The following is a 25,705-nucleotide window of genomic DNA, read 5'->3' as shown; positions in this document are numbered from 1 at the left end:
GCACTGTTTTCATGGTCCAGAAGTGCCATGCTGGTTTGATTGAAAATTTACCGTATTTGTACATGATAATTTTAGCCTGGGAAATGGCTGTGGCTAGTTTCAGTTCAGTTCAATTGATGTTTATTCTACTCTAAATGTTTTTGGGAAGTTTTTCTCTGCATTGTGAATTTGAGGTGTTTAAGAACAGACTAAATCAGTGACTCACCCAATGAAGTGTGCCTGAAATAAACCCTTAATGAGTCTAGCAATGTTTGTATAGAATTCCAGAAAGACACATTATTTGTTATTCCTGTTCTTTCTTATTTAGGGTCACTGCTCAAAGTGTTACACGTGTTGTACCCCTAGAGGTCTGAACAAGAAACAAAGAGCCACATGGTACTGGCCGCAGCCCAGGAGCTTCCGTTTACGTGTAGCATGGGAGACCACAGAGGTAACAAGGGAGACCTCAGGGGTTGCGTGTGCGACCCCTGGAGATCCCCAAATGATGTTGCTGCACCTGTCACGTCTTTTGAGGGTGTCCATGAAGTACCTCAAAAAGTGCTTAAAGCAGCAGTGCCTCATGCAGGGAGGGGCCAACACCTACCGTTAAGTACATTGAGCCAGGGACGTCATTTAGGGGTTTCCAGGGGTCACACTGGCGACCCCTAAGGTCTCCCTTGCTACCCCTGTGCTCTCCCTTGCTACCCCTAAAAAAACAAAAAAGAGAACATGTTTTTCTTTTTAAAAATTTTTTTATTGAGGCCCCTGGGCCGTGGCCAGCAGCATGTGGCTCTTTGTTTCTGGAGTGTCTGCTTTTCTGATAGCTATAGCTGTTAAGATTGCTCAGTGGGTTGAGTGCTCGCTGCTGCAATGTGTGTGTGATCTGCAGGCTGCAGGTTCAATTCCCGGCAAGGTCAACTCAGCCTTTCATCCTGCTGGGGCTGATGAATAAACAACAAAGGTTGGGTAATATTGTATGCACATTTTTTCTATATGAAGCGCTTAAGAGTAAGTGCTGTATAATAACACTTCATTATAGTTTGGCCTTGGACGTCTGCTTGCATTAGCAGTAATTTGGTTATTTAGGCCTACACGCGCTGATATTAATGATAAATATGGTGATCCATTCTTGCATTAAATGTATATCACTTTACAGTGATATCGTAACCATATTTTTCATAATGTAGTTAGAAACAATGCTATGTGATGCCACTTCCTGTTTTGTCAAGGAGTGAAAGGTTGTGTTCCATTTCTTCCCATGATGTCACTTTGGGCCGGTTCAAACGACATCACTTCCTGTGATGTCATCAGAGGTCAAGGGCCGTGTGATGTCAGTTCCGCTACCCCAGGCATTTTGGTGAAATGACGTCCCTGCATTGAGCTCTCCTTGACAGTCCCTGTTTCACTGGGCCCATTAAGTTGGGCTTCGGGCACCTATTGACTGCCATTGCCCATCCCCAACTACCCCCGCACGCAGAGCACAAATGCTAATACTATGCATTATTACCACCTCATGCTTGTTTGTTAGAATTGCTAGTTTTGAGATGCCAAAATCCGATTTCCCTGCTGTTTTTATTTAATGTTAGCACTCCCTTCTTGATAATACCTTTCATAATATCTGTCCTGTTCTCGCTTCTCTTTTTATTGCGCCTTTCTGAGCGTGTTGATTCTAGAATGTTCTTCCATTTCATTTACTTTGTTGCCTTTTAGTGGTAATGTCCTGGAATCTGTGCCACACATAAAATCCATTGCCTTGAACAATGTCTAAGTGGTCTTCACTGCTGATAAACAGAAGTGCAACACTGCTTGCAACCTCTAGAGGCAGAGGAGAGCCTTCTTGAATGAAAATCTGCATAACCACGCCTACTGTCTCTGTGCGTAGATTCTGGGTGAAATCCTTCAATAATGGGCTCCAGGGGCTAGGGGCTAGGGGCTAGGTGCTATGTAGATGTTTACTCTCCCCTGCAAGTAAGAGAGTTATTTTGACCCATATATTAATCACCAGAGCACTTGCATGATAGGTATCAACTGGAATCTTACGGGGGTGGGTGGGCGAGGGGAGTGTGCTAAACTTCAGTGCAAATGGCAAAGAGCCACATACTAATTTACTTTATCATGTATCAAAAATATGGTGGAGAGAGTATATTTTTCCAGGGCCTCCTTACAAGCTAACCAACGAGTTCCAAAGTCTGGACCTCAACCGATCCCAAAGTGACAGCAGCTCACAATAAATGTGACAGAATAAACAACTTTTTTATTGAAATAAATATGCAAAATCTGACAAATCATCGAATCAACCATTAAAGCATAAGCCCCCCCCCTGCACCTCAGCATGCACACTGCCCCTCTAGACCAAATTCTCTCCTCTCTTTCTCTCTCCCTCAGACCGCCTGAAAATAATTGCCTCATTCAAACCTACTTCCTACTTGGATGATTTTAATCCGGGCTCCATCATTAAACAACTGATGGGCCCAGTGCTCAACGCACCCCTCAGCATCATTAATGCCTCCCTCACAGAATAGTAATTTCCGGACACCCTCAAGACTGGCCTCATATAACCTCTTTCGGAAACACTGACCCAGACCTGGCCAACTACCAGCCCATTACAAACCTTCTTTTTAATGGCAAACTTTTGCTAAAAGTAGTTGCTACACAACTGCTCTCCAGAATCGAACAATATCACCTCCTAAGCAACTATCAGTTGGGGATCCAACCCAAGTGTGGCATCAAGAAAAACACCATCCAGGTGGTGGATGATGCCATCCAAATCATCTATGAAGCCGTCTCATCCCTTCTTGTCCTCCTTGATCTCTAAGCTGTTGAAAACCACCTCATCCTCTTCCTCATCGGTAACAGGGGAGGTTTCTACCTCCTACCACTAAGGCAGACACACAGCTGTCCAGATGAGCTTGCATTTAAAACAAACCCCAGGTCTGCTGTGGAGTCCCCCAAGGCTCCATCCTCTGACCAATCACTTTTAACCTTTACATGGGGCCTCTGGATGCTCTCCTCAAAAATCACAATATAGCCACCCACAAATACGTGGACGATACGCTGCTGTACCTTAGAATAAAAAGCCCACAGGACATCTTTAGCCTCGGCGATTACCTAGCCATCATCCAATCCTAGATGTCGACTGCTGTCAGCATCCTGCCCACCTGCCATCCAGCACCACTACATGCATGGATTCAGGGACTTTGTTTATGGCATAATTGCTGATTTAAAACCTACACACCGCTTCTGCATTCATTTACTTGTTTTACCACTGCAGTTTTGGGCCAATCTAATTTCATGTTCCATTCCGGGTTTTGGGTAAAACCAGAAGATGCATTCTGGCACATGTATGCTGTCCAAAAGGCCGAGGGCTGGGGGAGGCATTCTAAGTACATTTGTTTGCAGTAAGCTACTAGAGGAGCTGGAGAGGCCCCGAATGCATTGACCTCTTCCAAGCCACTGCAGGCTAGGCTCCTGAAAGCTACAGAGACTTTAATTGAAAAAAAACTTTAACATAACATGACAATCCACTGCTGCAGGCTACTGAAACAGGGGCTGGGCTTGATTCAACACAGCTGCCTGAGACTGCAATCAGCTCCACCCTGTGGGGCTGTTGGCTGGGAGGGTCTTCATAAGCTCACTTTGAACAGAAGCAGTTGTTCAGTCAACTGCTTGCACTGGGAGTTTGTGGTTTTGAACCTTTTCTGAATATCCTGATTTTGGCTTCTGAATCCTGTTGATTGTTGCTGCTTTTGCAGTCTGCCTGCTTTTTAACCTTATCCTTGATTTCCGGCTTTTGACTTCTGACACCTTGTCCTGTTATGCTCTTAAAGACATGCAGTTCTTTGCTGATATCTTTTCTGACTTTCTGTAAACACCCTTTTTTTCTGTAAGCATTTCTGCTTCGGACTTGTCCTGTTTCTGCCAGCTGTTCTCTCTTTCTCTCTTAAGATTTACCTGTTTATTCCTTGCCAGCGATATTACCAGATGTTAGTCCATAGCTCTAGTACCTGTTCTTAAGTAGTAGTTTCCTGAATCCCTCGTATTCGTTGTTTTGGCAGTGACCTGTCTTGCCCGAGTCCTTTGCCTTGTGCATTCTGATATTCCAGTCTATGCTTTGTAATTTGTTTATCTATCCTGTCCTGTATCTGGTTACTTATTTCAACACTGCTTTCCAATTGTATTACATTGTGGTCCACTGTTGTGCTTCTGCTCTGTATCTGTTTACAGTGTGACCCCTGGGTTGGTCTCTGTTCAGATAAGATAAGGGAAAGACTTCTGTTGCCTTCACCTAGTCCGTTGGAGTCTTACCTGCCTCAGTATATGGTCTCCAGTTTTACCCTTACACTGAGTACAAGACTCTCCTCGGCACGCCTAACTCATGACGCTGCTGTATGACAATTATTAAGAGTAAACTGCTGGTACCGATCCCAAGGGCTTTCCCTAATCCCCGGAGACCCATTATCATATTCCATTCCACCCTTTATTCTGATAAATCCATGTTGCTCAGTATATTTGCTTGTCTTTGCTTTCTCCCTGTCTCTTTACTTACAGCCAGCTGCTGTCCCTGCAGTTCCTATGACTACCTGTCTCAACTCAGACCAGCTTGGTATGTACCCTGTTTCTGTTATTTGCTAGCATTGCCTCGGGAATCTACCCTAATATATAGTGCATACTGTGAGATATAGCTTTTGCCCTGTGCTCTTCGGCCACAGTCCTGACAAATGCCTACCTCAAACATACCCACTCCAAGACCAAATTCATCCTCATCTTCATCGGTTCCCCAGCCAAACAACAACTCATCCAACAATGGCACAATGAAATGTGCCTTGAAGGATTTGATCAGCAACTCTCGGATTCAGCAAAGTCCATAGGCTTCACGATTGATAGCAGCCTGTACTTCCAGAAACACATAGCCAAGAAGCCCCAAATGGTCTGGTGCCAAATCTGAACCCTTCAAAAAATCAAACCCTTCATCCCGCCACAGGACTTCCAGACTGTAGTGCAGGCCCTTGTGATCTTGCACATCGATGGGGGAAATGCCCTCCCTACAGGGCTTGCAGCTGCTTACTTGGCTCCCCACCTCCACTAGGTTGGCCTTCTCTCCAGGCCAGGATTCTGTACAAGACTGCGTGCTTCATCTATAAAGCAGTCTCGAGTAGCACACCAGCTAAGATCCACATATCTGGTGGCACATGCTCCTCGCTCAGCAAATTGACCAAATGGATTGACCGTAGGTCGATGCTTGTATCGGACTGGAAAGTGCCCACAAATCCCCAATTCCGCAAATCTCTCAAAATGTGGCTTTTTCAACAACACCAGCTGGCATCTTTTAACTGTACTTTTATTAAAATATGCCAGCCAAAGCACTGGCAACCCACACCCTGTACAGCACTCCCCTGTTCTAGAGCTAGGTCCGCATTTTAAATAATAATATAAAGAAATCAAATAAATGCCAAATACACTCCATGTTTTCAGGCTATCCATACAAAATGGATGAGAATACTGAGACTGACAATGGGAGCTATTTCATTCGTCACTGGGTATCTTGAAAACCTGGCGTGGACCAGATTTGTTGATCGTTGGCTCATTGCACCCTCGGCCAATCACTGGAGTGAGAATCGAAGAACACACAATCAAACCCTAAATAAATTCCCAACAAGGTCTGAAGGGTCTTTCATTAAACTACTCACTAACACCATTCATGACTGGCCTTCCCGTTTCTGTGCCCCAAGGATCCCGGGGCACAGTAAATATTTCATTAAGAGACATTTGTACAGCACGCATCTGCCGCCTGTGCAGCCTCATAGCGCTTGAATGTTAAGTTTTAAAAACATTTGTTGTGTCATTTACAGGGGTGGACTGGCCTAAAGAGAGCTCTGGAGTTTCCTGGTGGGCCTCTGCATCATGTGCCTCTTCTGTGTGGTTACCCAAGGGTGAACTGGCCTACAGAGAACTCTGGAGATTTCCTTGTGGGCCTCTGCACCATGTGCCTCTTCTGTGTGGTTACCCAGGGGTGGACTGGCCTACAGAGAGCTGTTGAGATTTCCTGCTGGGCCTCTGCATCATGGGCCTCGTTTGTGTGGTTACCCAGGAGTGGACAGGACTACAGCGAAGTCTGGAGTTTTCCTGATGGGTCTCTGCACCATAGGCCTCTTCTGTATGATTAATCAGGGGTGGACTGGCCTACAGAGAACTCTGGAGATTTCCTGGTGGGCCTCTGCACCATGTGCCTCTTCTGTGTGGTTACCCAAGGGTGGACTGACCTACAGAGAACTCTGGAGATTTCCTTGTGGGCCTCTGCATCATGGGCCTCTTCTGTGTGGTTACCCAGGGGTGGACTGGTCTACAGAGAGCTGTTGAGATTTCCTGCTGGGCCTCTGCATCATGGGCCTCTTTTGTGTGGTTACCCAGGGGTGGACAGGACTACAGCGAAGTCTGGAGTTTTCCTGATGGGTCTCTGCACCATAGGCCTCTTCAGTATGGTTACTCTTGGGTGGACTGGCCTACAGAGAACTCTGGAGATTTCCTGGTGGGCCTCTGCACCATGGGCTTCTTTTGAGTGGGATGCAGTAAAGAATTTGTTACAAAGCTTCCAATACATGTTAATATGGGGGCCCTTTGAAAAACATGTCCAGGGCCATCTTTCGTTCCCAGTCCAGCCCTGGTCATTTAGAACATGTACTGCATTTACTGGCCTTCAAATGGGGGCACTAACTCATGATAAAAGCCTGCCGTCCACAATGCAGAATATGACATGACACAATCTGCACTTGGGAGACGAGGCCATCTCCGGTCACAGGAGAAAGCTGAGGAGAGTTGGCAAAAAACTGCTCTGACAGACCTATTTCATTATCAAGTGGCAGATGAGTTCTCAGATATCGATAATACAAACATCACACATTTTCCAGACGCTGTGACGCTGCTCCCCCCTTTAAACCCCACAACATTAATTGGACGCGGTATCCACCACCTTGCAAGCGACTTCCAGAAGTTTGTTGAACAATGTGTCAGCTTTCAAAGTAACACTCCCTAACCTAAAAAAAAAAGGTGAACGTGACTTCTCTTTTTTATTTAAACAAACAAAACACAGACCCATGTGAATCGTTAAATAAATAATTCAGATTCTAATGTTGCGAGATATTTTAACTCAACCTTAAATTCAAAGGGTGTGATTGGCAGTAGAAATGTTCTTTAAGGGGTTTGGCAGACGAGGTTGCGGGGGGCGGGGGGGCAATTCAAGGTATCCAAGAATAAGGACCACCCCGCCCACATGAAACTGGCAACAGTGCATGGTAAAAATCCCAGTAACATAACATAGCACACCACCGCCAATAACTACTTGGGAGAGACCCCCACACATCCCCACGCCCCTCCCATCCGTTGCATAATGGTGCTTAAGCACTGTGAAATGTAAAGGTGTATAAGCGCTTTGGATTAAGGCGCTATATAAATAACACATCATTATCATTATATAGCCAGATAAGGCATTTAAATGGGGCACGAGGTGCCTTTTTATGCAAGGAATCCCCCATACCGTTTTACAGTGGTCCCTCCTTGGCAGCGGAGTCCCTCGGTGGAGTTTTCAGATCCCGAATAAGACTCCGCTCCGGATATTAGCGGTGTCTGCGAGAAAGCGAAAGGAGGTTATTAAGTCATACTCAGCCAGTGAAAGAAAAAAAAACATCTGAACATCTCCCACAGGAAGCGATTAGATCATAAAGAATCTAGATTTCAGAGGACAAGCAGTAGATAACCCCCTGGCCCCCTCCTCATTGCACAAGGGCATCTCCCAGCAGGCCTTGGGAGCCCCCTCTCCAAGCAACGAGCACCAGTGCGGTGGCGCAAGTGGGGCACTGCCTTATGCAGGGGTGGCACATATGACCTCGTCATACAGTTCACATGGAAGTCCCCGCAGATAATGATCAAGGTTTAGGCTAATGGAGTGGCACCTGTGGTGGCCAATCAGATCCCAGGGGTGGCACGTGCCACCCCAGGCCACTCCCTGGGCACGCCTATGCCCAGGGCTGAGAAGCAACGTGGTTCGTTTCCTTGTAAGTTACTGAGCGGACAGGTTGCACTGAGTGGGTCCTCATGGCAGATGGGTCAGCTAGCACATGGGCGACTGTGTGAATGTGTGAGTGAGTTTTTCATGCGGTTTGTGGGTGTGGCGGGCGCCCCCCCGCCCCCGGCTCTACGACCTCAATAGCTGATATATGGTAGGGGGCTGTATTGGCTGATCGGGGTCATGCTACTTGGGGTTGCTTATACAGCCTGCAAGAATCCTTCTCACTCACACCACCCAACAGGCTTCTAAGATCAGCTCTACTGCTTCAAGGGAGACAGGGGGGCGGGGCTGGTGTGGAGGAGGGAGGGGGATGTTGGAACTAAAAACCCTAAGCTGGGCGTAGTTCACCATAGCACCTCTTTGTTTATGGTAATTTTTCTTTTTTGGCTTGCGATTCTCCAGGGTGCCCACTTTGTAACTGTGCGTGGTGACCTATAGGTCTGGCACGGTGGCAAGTCTACATGCAGAGCTTGCAGGATGTAGTCTTCTACTGTTGGGGGGAACTGAAAATACCCGATTATCGCAGGTGAGTACTCTCACCTGTCGGCCTCTGGGAAGGGTACCAGCTTGTTTCTGGTATGCAGCAGCCCCGGTGGCTGCCCCGAGTGGTGATGCTACACCGAAACCCCCAAAATGCTGGTATCCCCATGAACTGGACCGTAAGGGCCTAGAGACAGTAGAAAGACTTCCCTCCAGTAGGCAGAACATACCTGCATATGGAGCAGGTTACCACTCTCTGGAAACTCCAGGTTTCTATGGCCCAAGGAGAGCCTGTGTGTCTGCTCTTGAAGTTTTAATGCGCTGCTCTGAACCAGGCAGGGCAGGACCTCTGACTTCGAGGGAATACAGAAATGAGATTGGTGCTGCGAACCCCATTTCGCCGGCCCCACGATTCCCATGAGAACAGGAGCCTGTCGCCATTTCTTCTAAGCATCTTGTTGGAATCATCTCCAGGCCTCGAGGGCCGGATCCATGTCTGGTTTTCAGGATACCACTCATTAATATTCATGAGATAAATTTGCATGCAATGATTTTAAATGTATGCACATTTTTCTCATGAATATTGAGAAATTATATGAGGGATATCCTGAAAACCCGTCAAGATTCTGGCGCTCGAGGCCCGGAGTTGGAGAACCCTGCGTTGGATCCATTTGGATCTCCAAACATTAACATTCTGGGTGAGATCCATTGTGACACTCGATCCTTTTCATGCTCTGAAGCCTGTGTCTGCCTTTCAAGTTACCCAACGAAATGGTGCCAAGGGCCAAGATCTGTGGATGCTGACCAGTGCCCACCCGGTCAATGGAGCCAGACACATCAGTGACCAGTGCCCAATGTCACCAGTGAGCGTTGGGTGGTGCTTTAAGTAGGATATAAAATCGAGAGGGGCAATGTTTTGGGGCGGTGCCTAAGAAGTGCCTGGCTTGACTCAGAATCCTATGTAGCTAAGGAACACGGAAGAGACCTGGGTCAGACATCAGTAAAGCAGCTGGGGAGGAAGGATAGCTCAGGGGCAAAGCGTTTGTCTTGGAAGCAAGGCGACGCAGCGCAACACAGGTCCGAATCTCGATCCCGCGCTCAGAAACCATTCGCTGGTGTTAAGCGCGCTAGAAAAGAACAATTATCATAATTATAAGTGGTCTAACGGGCACGGTCGAGCTTTCATACCAGGACTGAAACGTGTGCGAAACATAATTCCTAGTTAGAAGAACAATCAACTACTATAAAGACATTTAAATATAAAATCCCAATCCAAATAAGTCAACGTACCTTCAATTCCTCAGTTCTTTAGAAGAAAATCTGTGATTGTTATGAATTAATGTTTCATTTGAATGGCAACACTTAAACATATGCTGTAAAAAACAAATCATCAACTCTCTATATTATATAGAGGAAGGGGGTCTATGCAGTGTGCCTACCACTCAAATTCTAATACAGACAATGAATCGAAGTCCTACGTTTTTCAAGCTCTGTATTTTAAATGCACTATAATATCTTCATAACGTGCTTTGTTTTGCCAACACGTGTTTCGACCTCCACAAACTCAGGTCTTTGTCAGGGCTGGTCCAAATCATAAAATGATATACAATCATAAATGATTCCAGCAAACATTGTAACACAATAGTTTTTCAGGTTATAAATAAAAAATAATATCGACCTGAAAGTGGATCAACGATGTGTCACCTAGGGAGGGGGGGGGGGGCAAAAAGAAGAACAGACAAAAGAGGGAAAAGATACGATCATGTTTTTAAACAATGGTATATCATAGCAATCCTCTCAAGTTCAGTATCTAATGGTCACATCAGGGCGCGTAAAGTAAACATTATAGTGTATGTTATGACGCATTGCCAAGATACTCTGAACCAAGGTCTTCAGCCTTAACCCAGGATTAAATCGAAACAATATCTAGAGAGTTAGTTACTAAGCCAGAGTGCACGTCATGCAGGCCACCAGTTCAGACATGAGTTTGTTGAGGGCGAAACACGTGTTGGCAAGACAAAGCACATTAGGCTCATACAGGATTTTGAGCCTTTGGGCTTTTGGTCCATGCCGATACACCACACCCGTCCGAAGGAGTAGTACCCGGATTGTCCTAATATCTAATCTATCAATTTGTGTTTGGCGCAGAAGAGTAAGAGTCCCACGTTCTCTCTCTATATTATACTTGTCCTCATTGTTAGAAATCAAATGATGTAACTCCGACTGATGTCTGCAACTGAGGATGTGGTTCTAAACATGGGCTGATCTACTGAGGATGAGAAGAATTGTCATTCATAATCATTTCCTCTATTTTAGCACTTTTGGAAATCAGGTTGGGAAAGTCAGTTTGGGAAACTCCAGCAGAGCCCTACCTCAAAGGAAAGTATTGGAGTCTGCCAGGGCAGCGCCCCAGCAGGCCCCAGCCCACTTAAAGGTGTGTGGATACCCTTACTTGTGGGATCATCTAAACGAGTCCATTAACCATAGCACTCTCGCATGGTAACTCTGAAAGGGCAGATACTGCCTGGTTGGGCCCAAGATTCATCCAAAAGCCTGTGTCTGCTGCAGCCACTGTCCACTATTAGGGCTAATCTCCAATAGACAGAACTCCAAGTACCTCTTAATAACCGCAGGATAGGGCTGCAGCTTCCTGGCTGTGCTAAAACGCTCTGATGCTCCGATATCACCCAAACAAACTATGGACTGATCATGACTACTGATGACCCGTGGCGCCAACCCTGCCACCTAGAAAGAGAACTGGGAGTATCGGGAGGATAGCTCAGGGGCAACATGCTTGCCTTGGAAGCAAGACGTTACGGAGCAACACAGGTTTGATCCCCGGGTCCATGCTTAGGCGCGTTATAAATAACCAATCATATCATATCACAGCCATAACACGGCTGTGTCATACAATCTTGTTTCTTCTAGAGAGTTAGGGTCAGAGTTGAGTCCTTGCAAGCCATCCATTCAATTTGCTGAGGTTAAGCGTACTCAGTCCTGGGAAGGTCCACAAACTGCCTTGGAACTGGGGCCTGATTTTCCTGTGCTAAATAAAAAGATGTGTGGTGGTGATACTGCTTATCCCCAGAAGATGTCACTCTCACCCCATGTTTAGAATCACATCATCAGTTGCAGACGTTTGGAGTTCAGATTATTTCTTTAGAAAATATAGGGAATACAGTGTGTGATTTTGGCAGTGTATTATTACATTGAAGTCTTATCATTAGAATGATTTACTACATTGAATACATAAGAATCTTGGATTTCCTTAAAAAAAACTGGTATCGGGTAACATTATCCCCATCAATAATATTGCCATATATATGGTTGTGGGGAAAGGCCATAGGCGATATTATTAGTGGGGATAATTTATGGGGTTATTGGGACTGGGGGCTGTGGGGGTGACCCCTAGTCCATTAAAAGATGATAGGGGTTTTGGGGGTGTCCCCTGCAGGTTCCATGGCTTAATTTTGCCACAAGAATACGGCGATATTTTTGAGGGGATATTAACCGTTGGAACCAACAACTGAAGGGTTTTTAATTGCATCAACCTATTTTGGTAAGGTTTCATTTTTACTTTTAAATATTTTTTTTTCTCCCAATTTGATGACTCCTGATCGTCTTATATTTAACATACCATCTAAAACTGATTTTAAGCCCTTTAGTGTCAGGTCTGAAAACTCAATTGTGTGAGTTAGAACATGCCTTTAGTTACAAAAGCCAGACCTCTTTCCTTAGCTATTTGTGATTCACTAGGAATGTCATATACGTACTAAGTGTGATGCTGGAAATGCATTGGAGGGACAGGGCCTCCAATGTCCTTGTCCTTTACTCCCTTAGCATGTGTGTTCTGTGTTGTTTTCTGCACAGGAGTCCATGTGGGACCCCTGGCGGTGCAGCTCTTGCTCTTTTTGGTTGTGGTGAACAGAGACCCTTGGGATACCCTTATTGCACCCATGGGTGGTGTACAACCCTGTACCTCTAGTGTATGTTTTTGGGCACATCTGTGTGGCCCACAGAGCAGGGTATGGGCTGGTGGAAGCTCCATGCTGAATTTGACAAGTGCTCTGGGTATCCTCCATTTTGAGATACCCAGGCCCTGCCGTAGGAATCAGTGGATTCCTGATAGGAGGCAAGATGGCCCCTGTGGCCTCTTGGTTTCTATTACCTGTTACCTTGTTGTCCCAAAGTCTTGGGAAACCCTGACTCTGTTGGGTGAAAGAACCACATAGGGTATTGTGGGGAAGTCCAGGCCTGACTGGCTGGAGCCTTCCCAGTAACTGTATGTTGTGGGTACACCCTGTGGGTGGGACCTGGGTGAATGGAGTGTGTGACCAATATGCATTCCATGTTATGGGTGTATGGTTTCTGTGTGTGTGACACAACAACTGAGACAGCCTTGCCTGAAACTGACATGAATGCAGTGTGGTGTGCCGAAAGGCTGGGTGCTTTCTCCAATTCACATTCCTTGTTATGGGTGTCTGGGTGGATGGCCTAAATGCACTGTGCACGGATTGGCTGCCTCCCTGCATGAATACCCTTCTGTCTGACTGGCTGAATGAGCTGAGTGTGAATGAGGGACAGATGTGCATATCTGGGGACCCTTCACTTCCCAATTTTTTCAGAAGCTGAAGGTTTGCTGCTGCTTTCCATCGACAAAATCTAAAAGCTGTCGAGTCTGTCAAGGACTGATCCCAGAGAGGACCTGGCTAGGAGACCTCTCCTCGAGCTATGAGGGAACATCGTGCAGAAGCTGATCTTCATTGAGGCACCCTGGAAGCCAGTCCCGAAAAGCTGTCGACCATAGATGGGGTTCGCCGAGAAATCTTAAAGTAAAGCACCAGGACATCAAGCCTGTTGAAGTCCATCGTCGTCGACTGGGGTTTGGCGAATTCCTGTAACTGCTGGAAGCCAGTCGAGTCGTGTTGCCTAGAAGCGGGGACAGCTTGACGCAGTGCTGCTCAAAACCCGGAGCAGCAACACTCCACCTTGCCTAAGAATATTGAACGAAGGGCTCCCTTGCCATCATAGTCGACCGTTTTGCCCGCCGGAGAAAGTCGAGGTCGTCGACAACCGAGGAAAGCCCGCTGGTGTGTTTCTCGCCACCCGAAGTCCATAAAGATGCTGACAAGTGAAGATCCGAAATCCAGCCATGGTCGAGTCCCGATCGTCGACGCGGACGCCGACACCCGACACCCACTGCCGGGCCTACATTCTTCACTGAGTCCTCTTTGCGGCACCAAACTCTTTTCATCGAGGTGCACCGCGTGCCTCATGTTCGAAGGACATCAACAATCGATCATTGACGAGCACCGCAAAGGTCGAAGCTGCAGTCTCGACGCAAGTGTTCACATTTCTTCGAGGAATCTCGACGTCCTGTAGCTCCTGCTTTGAAGGGAGTCCACTCTTGAGGGATCTGTCGACGAACCATCGAAGAAACTCTTCTAACTCAGGTACATTGGAGTAGTTGAACATTTTTTCCAGAAAACAAGACTATTTAAACATTAGTGGACAGGGTTTGTTAATACTCTTTATTACACGTTGCACAGGTGGGGAGGTTCCTCACTCAGAATTGTGCCTTGGTAGAGGTGGAAAACATTCTGCCATTGTTTAACTTAACTTGCCTTCCTTCCTATGATCTATACTGATATACGTTGCTGTATGATTTGTATGCCCTTAAAACTGTCAGCAGTTAATGCATTTTAAAGCATCAATAGCTAAGTGTGGTACCACATAGACATTGTATATACTTGCCATATTAGAATTGCCAGAGTACAAAGTGTGTTATTAATTGTGTATATATCTTGAACCTTATTTATATATAAAGACCTGTGTTAGCACTTAACATAGTGTGTGGACATTCCTTTGTGGGTGCTTGGGGACTACACTGTACTTAGGAACCAGCCTGCATCACCTCCTGAGAGCTTAAGCCTTGGTTGCTCGTCCATAACTACCCTATAGAGAACCTTGGCTGGGGTGCTCTGTGCTTCTACTCTGCCATATAGAGGGCAGGAGTAAAGATACCCCCTCCAGTCTTTACACTAAGACACACCCCCAAATATTGTTTCACAACTTGTTAGTGCCTCCCTCAATTTATTACCATGCTTGAAGCACTGCCTAAAGATTTCTCGGTGCTGTGACTTATCGACAGGGCCGTCATGCCAAGATTACCCGGCTCCATGCACCCCTGATCACACTCTCTTCCCTTCCTTTAATTAACTCTACTGTTAAGACGTTCACATTTTTTTGCTCTGGTGATGCCTTGAGAGAGTAGCACGAAGGGAGAGACAAGGTGAATAGCAAACAGGGAGCGCGCTGCACCCCCGGGGATTGCGCAAAGAACAGAAAATCCCCGGATTCCAGCAGCATCAGAGGCAGATCAAAGAAGAGGCAACCTCAGGAGCCACTAATACCCAGCACTGGACATAGAATAAGGAAAGCATTGTGGGGCGCCCCCCCCCCCCCCCCGAGAGGATTCACATCTCCCTTTCATTCATTGGCTAGGAAATGAGCTCAATTGATTTGGGATGTAGAGAACCTGGTGTGTAGAGCTTAAAGGTGACTACCTGTGTACGTAGGCCCTGGCGTATGAATCACAATGCATGTTCGTCATATGTATTTTTAAAGCAATGAAAGTATGTATGCAGGCCATAGGTGGTTTCCAGTTAGGCTTTCTTACATATATAAAGAACTACAACTGTGAGATATCTAAGCACTATACCCAAGCTTGAACTGTTGAACTGGCACATAAGACAATGGGGCAATTCCTGAAGAGTTCCCCTGACATGCCGATGTGGGAACATTTTGTGTGCTGGTTTTAAGTACATTACACAACTTGTTGTTTTGTCGAACACATACCAACTGCTAAAGATAATGTTATGTTATTAGTCTTTTATACTGTGCACATCACCACCATCGTGCTCTTAGAGCACTGATCCTTGCCAGTGTAGAGGCCAATCTCACAGTACTGTGTCAGATGGGGTTTCCGGTCACTATACGAGCCACCGCTGTCAAAGCCATTGTTGCTTACTGGCTGAGTTATGCACGGAGGCTCAAGTTTCCTGATCACTATACGAGCCACCGCTGCCAAAGCCATTGTTGCTTACTGGCCGTGTTATGCACGGAGGCTCAAGTTTCCCGATCACTAAACGAGCCACCGCTGCCAAAGCCATTGTTGCTTACTGGCCGTGTTATGCACGGAGGCTCACGTTTCCCGATCACTATAGGAGCCACCGCTGCCAAAGCCATTGTTGCTTACTGGCCGTGTTATGCACGGAGGCTCACGTTTCCCGATCACTATAGGAGCCACCGCTGCCAAAGCCATTGTTGCTTACTGGCCGTGTTATGCACGGAGGCTCACGTTTCCCGATCACTATAGGAGCCACCGCTGCCAAAGCCATTGTTGCTTACTGGCCGTGTTATGCACGGAGGCTCAAGTTTCCCGATCACTATAGGAGCCACCGCTGCCAAAGCCATTGTTGCTTACTGGCCGTGTTATGCAAGGAGGCTAAAGTTTCCCGATCACTATAGGAGCCACCGCTGTCAAAGCCATTGCTGCTTATCAGGCGTGTCATGCACGGAGGCTCAAGTTTCCCGATCACTATACGAGCCACCGCTGCCAAAGCCATTGTTGCTTACTGGCCGTGTTATGCACGGAGGCTCAAGTTTCCCGATCACTATACGAGCCACCGTTGCCAAAGCCATTGTTGCTTACTGGCCGAGTTATGCACGGAGGCTCAAGTTTCCCGATCAGTATACGAGCCACAGCTGCCAAAGCCATTGTTGCTTACTGGCCGTGTTATGCACGGAGGCTCAAGTTTCCCGATCACTATACGAGCCACCGCTGCCAAAGCCATTGTTGCTTACTGGCCGTGTTATGCACGGAGGCTCAAGTTTCCCGATCACTATACGAGCCACCGTTGCCAAAGCCATTGTTGCTTACTGGCCGAGTTATGCACGGAGGCTCAAGTTTCCCGATCAGTATACGAGCCACAGCTGCCAAAGCCATTGTTGCTTACTGGCCGTGTTATGCACGGAGGCTCAAGTTTCCCGATCACTATACGAGCCACCGCTGCCAAAGCCATTGTTGCTTACTGGCGGTGTTATGCACGGAGGCTCAAGTTTCCCGATCACTATAGGAGCCACCGCTGCCAAAGCCATTGTTGCTTACTGGCCGTGTTATGCACGGAGGCTCAAGTTACCCGATCACTATACTAGCCACCGCTGCCAAAGCCATTGCTGCTTACTGGCCGTGTTATGCACGGAGGCTCAAGTTTCCCGATCACTATAGGAGCCACCGCTGCCAAAGCCATTGCTGCTTACTGGCCGTGTTATGCACGGAGGCTCAAGTTTCCCGATCACTATACTAGCCACCGCTGCCAAAGCCATTGTTGCTCACTGGCCGTTTTATGCACGGAGGCTCAAGTTTCCCGATCACTATAGGAGCCACCGCTGCCAAAGCCATTGTTGCTCACTGGCCGTGTTATGCACGGAGGCTCAAGTTTCCCGATCACTATACTAGCCACCGCTGCCAAAGCCATTGCTGCTTACTGGCCGTGTTATGCACGGTCTAGCATGCAATGTTCAGACTGCGATCTATCAAGGACCCAGACAACATTAAGCGCTTCGAGGCCATAACAATGGATGACTAATATGTGGGATAAAGTCGCCCCTGTTAGGAAAAGGTTGGTGAGGGAAAACTCCAACCATAACAACTGGTACACCCCTGATCTTTCTGTCTTGAAAAAACTGAAAAGGAGTACTGAATAAATCTGGTTAAAACATTCGACTGCCTCTAACAATAGAAATCCTGGAATTGACTTAGACACTTAAAATCATTGAAGCCAAAACAATTTCTCCAATGAAGAAATATCCGGCGCCAAAAATAACTAAATAAAGTTCTTTGAGATCATGAAACCCCTCGAAATCCCCTAGGCGCTGGTCCAACCTCTTCATCCTATGGATCAGGATTGTGAGGATGTCCAGTTGGCTTTTGCCAACAAACCTAAGACAGCTCATGACAAAACCTTTCCACCCTCTCTGAAGACCAGTCCATGGACGTCATTTGGGGGTAGCCATGGGTAGCCACTGTATATCGAATCCCCTATGTATCTAATCTTTTATCTTGAAAACCTTTATATCAAATATATTTAGGGTCGGGTAAAGGGTTACATTTTTTGAGGAAACGGTCGGGATGGGGTTCTCGGGGTAGGAAACCAGGGCTTGGGGGAGACTGCCCCTCCAAAAAAAAGCATTCACTATAAAGGTTTTCAAGATAAAAGATTCGATATATGGGCATTTGGTATACAGTTCCCCGGTATAAAAACATGCAGCCCAATACAAAGTGTATACCAGCATTCACATTAGGCAAGCCAGAGAGGCAACTTTGGTCTGTCATCTCTAGGAGCAAGACCATTTATCTCGTCTCTCGCAGCATGACCACTGAATTCCCGACTAAACCAGCTGTACCAGTTTGCGTGCCGCTCTGCCAGTGGCGTGGGGTTTTGTGTTGCAGGGAAGCGCTTTAGACCGTTTATCCATGTTATCTGTGCATCGGGCGTCATGCAGCCATTACGGTTTCTGGGGTTGTGTGTGTGCTGTATGGTAAGCAAAGTCAGTTGCTACTGCTGGGTGTGGGATGGGTCAAAATGAAGCTTGACGTGGTGGGATAACACAACATTGTGCTTTGGCTTTGTTTCACTGAGACGTCTAAATTAGCTGCACATTCACATTATTCATCTGACAGCAGCATTAAATGTTGATTAACTGATAGAAGTTGTTTTTCACAAGTGTTTCCAATAATTAAAATGTTTGCACCAGAGGTGCATGCTGTTTCCCCCGCCTTCTTTTCCCCAGCAACATCACAGGGACGCAGTCGTGAGCAATGGACTCAGTGGCAGGCAGCACGGCTTCTTGTTCAACCAATATGAGTGACGTTCGAAGTTCTGGCTGTTAACAGCTTGTAACATTCGAGCTGCACTAGAATAGTAGCATTTGAATGGGTAAAGAAGTTAGATTGCGATGCCCCCACACAAGAATGTTTGCCCCTCTCCCACAGTCTCTGAAAGTGGTGTCTCACCAAACATTTTGAGGTTTAGAGCTACCCCCGACATTTCGGCCTGGGTGCATGCGGTGACATTTTAGATACAGCATTGGCAGGAGCAGCCGAGAACCTCCAGATTATCCCTGGAAAGGTATATCAGCCTCTGCACAGCTAAACAATGAAAGGTAACCAGCAGGGAGTGGAAACCCTAAAGGACCACTTAAAAGGGGATTTCATTGCCAGAGTCACAGGGTGTGGGAGCCCATTTCATTGGGTGGGTATGTGGGCCACTAACAACCACCCACTTGGAATTAAAGACCCCTCCCATACTTGTTCTCCCTCCCCCCCCTCCAGCACTATCTGAAATGTCATCAGGCCTAGTACTATATTTGCTCGTTTTGTTCCTCTCCCTCCTTTCTCCTCCCCTCTCCCTCTCCTCTTGTTATAAACCGGCTTTACCAGAAATGTCATCAGGCCTAGTACGGTAGTCGCCTGTCTGTTCCCATCTCCTTCCTTATCTATGTCTTAGCTCTTGCACTATCTGAAATGTCGTCAGGCCGAGTACGATAGTTAATTTCACATCTTTATTGTTCATGGCCTGTAAGAATGTCATTGCATTTTCCCTTGTTCTCTCCCTTGCCTTGAAGCGCTTTGAAACACGTTGTGTATAGGCGCTATATAAACGATCATATCACGTGGACAAATAAATGTTTTGATCCTCTTGAGTTGTGCAGGCAGTTTGAAGGGATGCAAGAAGATGGTCAGGTGGCAGCATTTACCAATGCACTAATCAAACCCATTTTAAATTTAGCTGTAGGTTCTGAAGGAGATGAATATCGGAGACATCTGGCGGATTTGTGCAGTAATTATTAAGTCCATGAAACAACTGCAACCCACACAACACATCCTACTGGGAGGTAACACTGAAGGCAACTTGTCGAATCAGAAGGAAATGGGGTAAGGGCCAACATCATTGAAGACTGTGGAGGCCATTGACTATAAGAACACGTTTTCTGATTAAATATTCTTCCTCTCCCCTTCGATCCTGGCTTTCCCCTATCCCTATGCCTGCCTATCCACCCCTGTCCCCCCAGAATAGGATTTTGCTCTGTAGTCATATTAATAATAATAATTTAGCATTTATATAGTGCTACAAACCCTCAGGCATCTGAGCGCTGCCTATTATTACGCACGGTGTGTGGTGCTCATTTATTGACCTTGGAAGGATGAAAGGTGGAGTTTGGCCCTGCCAGGATTCGAACCTATGCCAGCGGGCTCTGCACAGATGTCAAAGTGAGCGCTCTACTCGCTATGCTATTGAAGAGGGTCATGTTGGCATAACAGGGCGGAGCCACATAAAGCGGGGATTTGGGTTCATACACTTCCCGTGGTAACATGAGTCTTGACACACTGCTACATATGATGATCCACCTTGTATGAAATGTATGTCATATTACATTAATATCGTAACCATATTTTTCTTAGTGTACTGAGGGATAACGCTTTATGATGCCACTTCCTGTGATGTCACGGGCGGGGTCAAATGGCACCTCTTCCTGCAGTGTCACTAGAGGGTGGGGACAAATGATATCACGTCCTGTGGTGCCACTGGGGGGGCATGGTCAAATGACATCACTTCCTGTGTTGTCATTCGGAGGTGGGGTCAAACGGCATAATTTCCTGTGATGTCACTCAGGGGTGGGATGTGTGATGTCACTCCACTACCCCTGGCATTTTGGTGAAATGACGTCCCTGAAAACCACTCTTTTCAGATAATTAGTGCTTCTTTTCTGTCCGGTTGACTCCTGTTGCCTGTGAACGACTTTCTATTGAGTACTGGTTTATATGTTCAGTCCGCTGTGTTCATGTGTGCCCAGATGCCTTCGGGTCTCCTGCGCGTTACAAATAAATACATTAAATAAGTAAGCTCTTTTGAAAAGTCATGCAGCGAAAGTTAACAATGTTACTGGCTTAATGTCCTTAAAATATTTGCCATTTTCTAAACACGTTAAAATAAAAATGGGAACACCCGTTATTACTCAAGCAGGTCCTTGTGAAAAGCCGAACTTGTGGTTTTGCTAATTGTTGGTACTTTTTGGGTGCCTTGGCTACGTATTGTCCCAGTCCGACCCTGGCTATAACCATCTGTACTTGGTAAATTGTCATCAGTCTTTGGCCATGTCTCTGGTTCAGGGTAGAGATGGGGCGGGGTTGGGGGGGTCCACCGGAAGAGGGAGGTTTGGTGCATTTTCCGGGAGGGTAGAACGGCTTTGCTCTCTCCTTGTGGTCAGTGGGAGAGTTTACCACACTTTGGAGCCAGAAAAAGCCTGACCTGTCCCCCTCTGCCAGGTTCTCCAGACACCAAGGTTTGTGGGATCATCACTGGGGGGATGAGAGTTACTTTGCCATTTTGCGAAGTGGGTTACATTCAAATTGGGGATAGTTGGTGGTCTTGCATGTGCACACATTGTGCAGTTGATGGGGTGCTCCTTGGGAGTATTTCTTGGTATTCTATGTTGCGTCCAACTACTCCCCTTGAACAAACAGCATTTCCAACATCAAAAATGTAGCACATTTTTCAAAAATCAAAGTTTCTTGATAGTGATACATACAGGAGTCGGCAACCTGCGGCGCTCCAGTTGTTTTAGACTACGACTCCCATGATAACTCACCATTGATTATGCTGATTAGGGCGGATGGGAGTTGCGGTCCAACTTATCTGAAGAGCCAAAGGTTATAGCTTCCTGCCCTAATGGAAGCTAGAATCAGATTTTATAGGTTAATGATCTCCCAAGCGTGGTTTGTTGGTGAGCAGAGGTCGGCCTGGTAGAAGACAGGGCCACCAATACTTGAAATGGACCACGTGGCTTCATTAAGGTGTACAGTCAACAAAGGGTATTCAGCCAAAAGGATCTATCAAAAGCACTGTGTAATAACGAGAGGTACACGGCAGAGTGGATCAGTAACTTGTTTATTTGATCAACCTGTAGCCAGCGTTGCTCCAGCTCCCACAGAAACTCCCATCAACTGTCCTCTAGAACTCCACAACGTAGGTAAACAAACTTGGAACACGGAGTGTGGAGTTCTACCTTAGTAGAATTCCCCACCAGCATAACATAAGCTATTTACAACACACTGCAGATGTGTGCCAGGGCTCAAGTCGAGGGTACACGCGGGTGGACGGAGTCCCCTAATTTTTTTCAGAGGGCACCTTGATATGATAATTTCGGGTGACGCCACATTCAATTGGTCCCCACACTTTTTTTGTAAGACTTGAACCTTGTGTGTGACTAACTGGAAAGGGGCGCTATCTTCCTATGACTACACAACAGCAAAACCATTGGCTTTGCCAATGATTGTTTCTCAGGTTGCTGGGACTTAAAGCTTCATTTGGACTTGTGCTTTTTGGCTGAAGCTCTCCTTTTAAAGAGTTTTCGTAGCCACATTTTTGGTATGCAATAGCATACGGTTGTCGAATTCAAGTTTAATTGGAATTATAACATATCATTTCACGCAGGACACCAAACCAGATGTGTGTTCCCTTTGTTATTGTAAGGGTCCCTTTGTGTAGCATGAAGTGATTCCGTGCGTCTGTGCGTGCGTGCGTGCGTGCGTGCATGCGGTGTCCCTGTGCGGCAGCGCCAGTGAATCAGTGTGTGGCAAACCCCGCTATTCTGTTTTTGTTGCTATAAAATATTTTGGGGAGAACTATAGCAAACGCCTAAGTAAAAATACACTAAGTACGCACAGAAATAACGCTGCGTCCCCCTGGGGGCGGCCTGGAACAGGCGTGGTAACCAGGGACGGACTGGCCTACTGCGAGCTCTGACCTCTGCACTCTTGGCCTCTTTTGTGCGGTAACCTATTTTATTTCCACATGTTCTCATAGGAAACGTGTTTTCTGAAAATGTGTAACATGGGGCCCCTTTGAAAATGACTTCCAGGGCCCCTTGGCTCCCAGTCCAGGGCTGGGAGCCCTGCGGGAGCCACACTCAGGGCCCCACATCACAACAGCTGCTCCCTCAGCAAGAGATCGCTTCGTGATTAATCCGCCATCTCTCCGCTGTCGGGTGACGGGGGGGGGGGGGGGGGGCGCGCAGGCAGGGGGAGCAGAAGGGCCTCTAATTGCGCCGCTTCCTGGCTGGGAACTAATTGCTCCAGTCGCGCACTCTGCGCGCAGCGCACGCGCCGCTAACATTTAGAGAAGGCAATTAGAGGCGCAGCACGCCTCAGCTCCTCCGCGTGGCATGGAACGTCAACACGCTCACGACTGTCGCAAATGCATGTATGTATCTGTCCAGGTATTTTATATGCAGCGCCGGCTGAGACGTCTCTAACGCCCCAGGCACACACAAGTGGAGTGGCGTGTGCTGCGTTCCACCCACTGGGGAGCTGGCGTTTATCGGAATGTATTTGAAGAGAGCCTGTATAGCTCTTCACTCCGCCCATCAGTCTCCTCGGGGCACTTTGTGGGAGGCGGTGGGGTGTACCAGGAGTGCCCAAGGATGGGCTGCCCTTCGTCCCTCAGGGCCCAAGCACGCATGCAGAACAAGCACGTTTGGGCACAGAAATAATTAGATTCGTGGGCAAAGAAGGTCACAACTTGGGTTTGAAATAGCTCGTAAACTGGCTGTTTTTATACACATTAGAGGGCCAAAGAAATAGGGTGGGGAGGGCGAAGCAAAGAGCGCGCCCCGACTAACGCTGGAAGTGCCTCGACCTGACACGAGGCCAACGTGCCATTTTTCTGGAGCACCCAGGACAGGCGCTGCTCACTTGTGCAGAGGCGTGTCCAGGGAGTGGCCTGGGGTGGCACGTGTTACCGCTGGAATCTGATTGGCCACCCCAGCTGCCACCCCATTACCCTAAACCATGATCATTCTGTGTGCGTGCGCTCGTACTTCATGCCAACCCTGCATAAGTCAGTGCCCCACTTGGGCCACCCCAGTCGAAAGAATCTGGACACGCCCGTGGGTGGAGGTCCAGGCGCCAGGTCGTTCGGTGCCCCCTCTACCCTGCAAGTCCCCCAGGCCTACAGGCTTACGTCAGAGGGGTGGAGTAGGGGGGAGGGGGCGGGAGAGCAGGAGATGGGAGGCCTTTGAGGAAGATGGTGACCAAAAGAGGTGTGGGGGGTCAATGGAGCTGCCAGGTGCATGCGATTGTGGGTGTTCAGGGGTCAATCAACTGCAGCCAGGAACGAGGAGATGTTTTTGTAGGGTCCTTATTTCATCGCAAGCTCCCCAAGAAAAGGAGGTTCGCCCTCAAACCCCAATAGGAGGTTATGTAACTCAAAAAAGGAGTGGAAGGAGCGGGAGGTCACCACTTCAGCATGAATTCGTAGCGTCCAGGCGCGTGCCACTGTTTTTGGGAAGTTTTAAATTCTGCTCTGAATTTGTGACACTCCCCCCAAAAAAGAAGACACTTTAACGTTTTGGAGCTCATAATCTCCCTGGTGCCGTGGTCTGCCAGCTCTGACTCTCCAGATGTTTCGCACTTCAATGCCCATAATATCTGGCTATTGACTGTGCTGGTTAGGGATGATGGGAGTTGTAGTCTAAAACATCTGGCAAGCCCAATGCCACCTGCAGTGACTGTGTGCTGTGTAACTATCATCGCATAAGGTGCCACAGACGGGCAGGTGTGAGGGGCGGATTAATGCACCCTTTGACCTCTGGCCACAGATTCAGCACTTCATTGGTTGAGAGCTCCAGAAAAGCCGACATCTCACATCTGCAGACCCCAGGACGAGACACAACGCCCAACATTGCGCTTGCAGCCCAGCCAACATGTTTTAGCATCAGCCCTCATAGAATACGCCAAATGAGGGCCTGGCACAGCGTTAGCTGCTTTGCCAGTTTTGGCCAGCAGATCCACAGGTGCCTCGCCATCGTCCTCCACTGACCCTATCAGGCAGGGGTGTTGCTAGGTTTGGAAAAGATCCGGGCCTACGCTACTGTCGCGACTCGGGGGGGGGGGGGGGCGGCTAGCTAGCCTTTTGGTTGAAGCCCCTGAGCTTCTATCTGGGGCTACAACCAAAAGACCCAGGGCTGTAGCCCCCTGAATCCCCCCCCCCTAGCGACGCCTCTGCTATCAATAGAGCAATAGTAATTGTAGTTTCAAATAGTGATAAGAAAATTAAGGACACCATCGAACGGGTTTATAAGCAGAACTAGTTATTCCATAACTGTACATATAGCACACGTAGTCTACCGTTCTGAACATCTAGGCGCTTTACAATATAAATACTCTGTTAACACTCAATCGGGGAAGAATTCACAGTTATTTATCAGCTGTGTTAGTGGGAGGAAACTGAGTGAAACAATACTCACGGCAGGAACCCGCTAATGAATTCAAGATAAAGGGGGATTGTTTGTTAAATCTGAAAATGCCAATAAAAACAACTTTTAAATAAATAAATAAATTCAAGAAGGCAACCAGGGCAGCCGTGTCAGGTATATTGTCATCGAGCGGTGCAGCAGTGCACATTGAAGCCAGCAGAGTCTCCCCGTCCCTGAAAGAGGGTCCAGAGCACAGACACCCCAGGGTTTCATAGGGTTTTACACAGAGGTTCCTATAGAAAGTCACTGAGGTACATTTAGGAGCCGTTTCATGGAACATAATTGCCACGGTTCAAAGTGAATTTGCACTTCTGAAAAGTGACTTTGCATTGCCGACACAAACCCTGATTCATGGAGCCGTGCAGAGTGTATTTTTGCAGTGCAAAGTCAGCACATCGTCATTTTTGCAGTACAAAAGGACTTTGCCCGGACTTTGCACGGCAAAAATACACTTTGTACTGTTCCATGAATCAGGGTTTGTGTCGGCAATGCAAAGTCACTTTTCAGAAGTGCAAAGTCACTTTGAACCGTGCAAATATTCTATGAATCGAGCCTTTACTCAGTTACATTAACCATGACCTTCCAAACTGATCGCCCTCTGACCTTGAGGTGCACGAGCTGACAGCACTGTGCTAGCTAGGTCTGGACCTACCTACACGGCACAGTCTACGCCAGCAGCGGGTCCCTCGGTCACGTGTGTTAGGGGCGTCGCCTCGAAAAAACGAATTGCAAGATGACGAGGCTGATAATGCTGACTAGTGTGGATGGAATGTTTTGATATGTGTGCACTTTTTTCCCCAATAA

At 47.3% G+C, this 25,705-nt stretch overlaps 1 protein-coding gene across 11 annotated transcripts in view; it reads right to left on the bottom strand.

The window, feature by feature from the left end:
- The window catches only part of ARVCF (ARVCF delta catenin family member), a 2,420,581-nt gene that overhangs the window by 976,730 nt on the left and 1,418,146 nt on the right, over nucleotides 1-25,705 (bottom strand). For all 11 annotated transcript variants that reach the window (XM_069620022.1, XM_069620031.1, XM_069620027.1 and 8 more), the window contains one exon: nucleotides 7,511-7,599. The gene's annotated coding sequence lies outside the window, so the exon portion shown is untranslated. The remainder of the gene's footprint in view (nucleotides 1-7,510; nucleotides 7,600-25,705) is intronic.

The sequence above is a fragment of the Ambystoma mexicanum genome, chromosome 10 (genome assembly GCF_040938575.1).
Source record: "Ambystoma mexicanum isolate Mex_15411 chromosome 10, UKY_AmexF1_1, whole genome shotgun sequence".
Classification (NCBI taxonomy): domain Eukaryota; kingdom Metazoa; phylum Chordata; class Amphibia; order Caudata; family Ambystomatidae; genus Ambystoma; species Ambystoma mexicanum.
This window is presented reverse-complemented; position numbering and strand designations above follow the sequence as displayed.